The sequence below is a fragment of the Salmo salar genome, chromosome 01 (assembly GCF_965601325.2).
Source record: "Salmo salar chromosome 01, fSalSal1, whole genome shotgun sequence".
Taxonomy (NCBI): Eukaryota; Metazoa; Chordata; class Actinopteri; order Salmoniformes; family Salmonidae; genus Salmo; species Salmo salar.
In genome coordinates this window covers 25,784,405-25,789,123 of record NC_138291.1, presented here as the reverse complement: position 1 = coordinate 25,789,123, position 4,719 = coordinate 25,784,405, and positions in this window count along the sequence as shown.

The following is a 4,719-nucleotide window of genomic DNA, read 5'->3' as shown; positions in this document are numbered from 1 at the left end:
TTGCATTTTGGTACATTCCTGAAGACAGCCCTTACAGTAGCCTAGTGGTTAGAGCGTTGGACTAGTAACCGAAAGGTTGCAAGTTCGAATCGCCGAGCTGACAAGGTACAAATCTGTCGTTCTGCCCCTGAACAAGGCAGTTAACCCACCGTCATTGAAAATAAGAATTTGTTCTTAACTGACTTGCTTAGTTAAATAAGGGTAAAATAAAAAATTCTGCTGGTGACAGCCCAGCTCTGCCTAGTGGCTTAGGAAGTGGTGGCTCGGCCATCTTCAGCAGCTCATGGGGCAGGCTAGGAAGTCTCAGGTTCTCTCGGCAGCGAGACCATCGGGAGCTTCTGGGATGACTCAGAGGCAAGGTGAGATCCCTGGGCATACGAGCGAAATCCAATTCCCTCTCCCTCCGTCGTTCCCGTTATCGCCCATCGATACGGATGGTCAAAGCGATGAGGGAATCAAGCTCCTTAGGTAACTCCTGGGCAGCACGCTAGTCCTTGACCTCCTCCAAGACGCTGTGCAGGAACATGTCGAACAGTGCCTCTGGATTAACTTCAGGGTGGCCTCTCGCCCAGAGCATCAAAAACCTTCCTCACTTCTCCCACGAACCCCTCCAGACTAGCACATATGGCTGGCTGTTGGCCCAGGTGAAAGCCCTCCCGGACATCAGCGTGATGAGGTAGGCTATCTTGGAGCGATCCGAGGGGAAGGAGGAGGGCTGAAGCTCAAAGACAAGGGCTGGAACGGTGCTTGGAACGCCCGACAGGTGTTCGGCTCTCCATTGAGATGAGACGGCGCTGCTAGCAACTGAGGAGCTGTGGGGTCACCACCATGGTAGGCAGCCTACCAGACAACCCGTGGAATTTCTCCAGCAAACTGTCCAACGCCCTGTCACGGTGTTCTGCCAACGTTTGGACCCCCTCCACAAGGCCACGAAGCAATTCCTTGTGCCTACCGATGGTGGCTCCCTGGGTGGAGATGGCTTTGCGCAGCTGGCCCGGGTCTGCTGGGTCAGTCATGGCCAGTTTGTACTTTCAGGAATCAAGGTAAGACCCAGATGCAGACACGTCGAATTGACAATGGTTTAATATTCCAACAGACAACAGGCAATAGACAGGTCAAGGCAGGCAGGGGTCAGTAAACCAGAGGTGGGGCAAAGGTACAGGTCGGCAGGCAGGTCAACAATCCAGAGGTGGGGAAAAGGTACAGGTCGGCAGGCAGGGTCAGGGTCAAGGGCAGGCAGCGTGGTCAGGCAGGACAGGACAGGCAAGGGTCAAAACCAGGAGGGCGAGAAAAAGAGAGACTGGGAAAAGCAGGAGCTGATAACAAAAACGCTGATTGACTTGACAAACAAGCCGAACTGGCAACGGACCAACAGAAAACACAGGTATAAATACACAGGGGATAATGGGGAAGATGGGCGACACCGGGAAGGGGGGTGGAGACAATCACATGGACAGGTGAAACAGATCAGGGTGTGACAGTTTCAGTGGATTTTGTGTGTTTTTGTGCATTTTTGTGTTGCTTAAGTCATGTGAAAAGACACACATTTTTGTGTGACTTAATTTGGGGGAGGGCAAACTTCGGAACAATTTTTTACAACGTGTCACGTCCTGACCAGTAATAGGGGTTATTTGTTATTGTAGTTTGGTCAGGACGTGGCAGGGGGTATTTGTTTTATGTGGTTCGGGGGTTATGTGTATGTTGACTTTGTTATCAATTATTTTTAAGAAAATATTTATATTTTCTTTTTATATATATCTTTTTTTACCTTTATTTAACTAGGCAAGTCGGTTAAGAACAAATTCTTATTTTTATACAACCCTAGTTGTATCTAGTTGTCTAGTTGTCATGTATTCATTATCTTTAACTGGTTCATTGTTTGTAGTTTGCATGTTTCAGTAATGATTATGAGCTTTTGGTATATTTGGCATTTTTATACATATTCTGTATTTCCACAGAAGAAAGCAATAATTAATCAACACACTACTGTAAATAAATGGACACTACCTGTTATAAAACAGTAATTGCTCACCATAAATAAATGGTGAGAAGTGCTCAGTCTGAAGCTATTCAGCTATGGGTTTCACAGCCCTATAATAATGATACAAGTTATATCAGCTTAAAAAGGGTTTATTTGCAACCTATGTTGTTGGGAATAGTGCTATAGGAGAGTCTGAAATGAATTAAATACCCTAACCCTAAGCTATGTTCAATGTCAGCAGCAATTTCCAGTAAGAAATGTTTGGTCTAAGGCCATTTGGCAATGGGTTTCACAGCTATATAATAATGATACAAGTCATATCAACTTAAAAAGGGTTTATTTACCACCTCTGGGGTATAGCATGTTGGGCAAAGTGGTATCGGAGAGTCTAACATATAACCCTTAACTTGAGTTCAGTCTTCGCCAATAAGAACCAAGAGTGGCCTAGCTTCATCCTTCATGTCTGTGAAAGGCCTCAATTCTAGGCCATAGAAAATCCTACATCCATATCATTAGATCAGAACAGGATGGATCAACAATGATTCATATAACTGGTTTGCATCCGTGATTAGCAATAGTTACATTATTAATAGTTACATATGATGTGGATCATTGTCAGATTATTTGATATATAGTGCATTCGGAAAGTATTCGGACCCCTTGACATTTTCCACATTTTTTTACATATCAATCTACATATCCCATAATGATAAAGGGAAAACAGGTTTTTATAAATTTTAGCAAATATATAAAAAAAAAAAAAAACAGAAATACCTTATTTACATAAGTATTCAGACCCTTTGCTATGAGACTCAAAATGTATTTCAGGTGCATCCTGTTTCCATCGATTGTCCTTAAGATGTTTCTACAACTTGATTGGAGTCCACCTGTGGTAAATTCAATGGATTGGACATGATTTGGAAAGGCTATATAATGTCCCACAGTTGACAGTGCATGTCAGAGCAAAAACCAAACCATGAGGTAGAAGGAATTGTCCGTAGAGCTCCGAGACAGGATTGTTTTCGAGGAAGAAATGGCAAATTCTTTTCACTTGATTAAAATATTCCACGACATTAACAATATTGGCTTGTTAACATCTTTATTTTTGATATAAATAAATGTGGGACACAAAAAAAGGCAGTGTAGAACACCATTGCCCAAAATGCATTGATCCAATAACTTTCAAAAGATTGTTCTGAAGATTGCTCCCAAAATGTATTTTCCTATGAATTAAGTCTTTTTCTACGAATTAAGTCGCACAAAATTGTGTGTATTTTCACACGAATTAAGCCAAACAAAAACGCACAAAATCTGCTGAAATACTTTTTGTACATATTTACACAAATTGAGTGTGAGATTGTGTTGCTGTAAACGTGCCCTGCTACAAGCAGGAAACAAGTTATGGACTAACCAGAAATGTGGGATATCTGTTTATAGCAGGGGAGGCTGCTAAAGGGAGGACGGCTCATAATAATGTCTGGAACGGCGCACATGGAATGGCATTAAACACTAGGAAACCATGAGTTTGATGTATTTAATACCATTTCACTTATTTCGCTCCAGCCATTACCACGAACGAGCCTGTCCTCCCCAATTAAGGTGCCACCAACCTCATGTGGTTTATAGAAACCCTGGAAGATATATGTGTGACCTATCTCATCATCTTTTTTGGCTAACTGCATTGGAATATTCTAATCTTTAAAGGGTCCATCTGCAATTCCTACGTCAATTTTCAGACTTTTAAAATTAATTATATATACCCATTGATTCTTAAAGAATAGAACTTATAAATGCCTGATGACCTTAGTTCGAATGTCATACCCCATCCAACCCCAAAATAAGCTTTTTTTTACACTGTTGTTTGTTAACAATGTAATGGTACACAAACGCTATGTAGCTTTAAAACATGGTGAACATTTGTATTTTAATCTTATGGATGGTCAGTCCTTAAATCCAATTGCCTGGCTACCCGAACTCCTTGCTCTGGCCAAACACTAGGCCAAACATTTGGCCAAACGCTATGCCACGCATATGCCACGCCACGGAAGTTAGTTTGTTCTCTGCAATGAGTCTGGATCTGAGTACCTCCCCAACGATTTCTAGAATGGAAAACCAGAATGGAAAACCATTCTAGACCATCTGGTCCCAGAAACCGATGGGTTGGGCCAGAGCCAGAACACACATAACAAGTTAAAAAAAAATAATGTTTTATCGTAATTGGCTTTAATACTCTGATTGGTTCGAGATGATCCAATGTCTGATGACTTTGCTTTCAACAACACCCCTCATTTTGAAGTCACCACAAATAGGTTTAAGCAAAGTATAGTGTCATTGTTTTCAGGAAAGTGTACCCATGTCGATAGGAGGGGCAGGAGGCAAACTAAAGGCAAGAGCAAGGCAGCCACCTGATCTAGCCTTTCTTCCACCGCAACATATGTGAGCTTGGACCAAGTTTAGTGAGACTTTTAGATCAAATAGAATCACAGTAACTTCGAAGAGATGAAAAGAAGCATGGGAAGCTTTCTGGAGTTCACAGATAATTTATACCAAGATTATGTTATTTTCTAAGTAATAATAATAATTGTTGGTATAAGGTTGTTTTTGTCTCTATTCCACTTGTGTAATAACAATGACCAAGCACTCTACATTTGTGTGAGGTCTGCCTATCTTAAAACCCCATGACACAGTACAGCGTGGTGTCCAGCTGGGCTAGCTGAGTTCAGGGCGTGGGAGGGGCC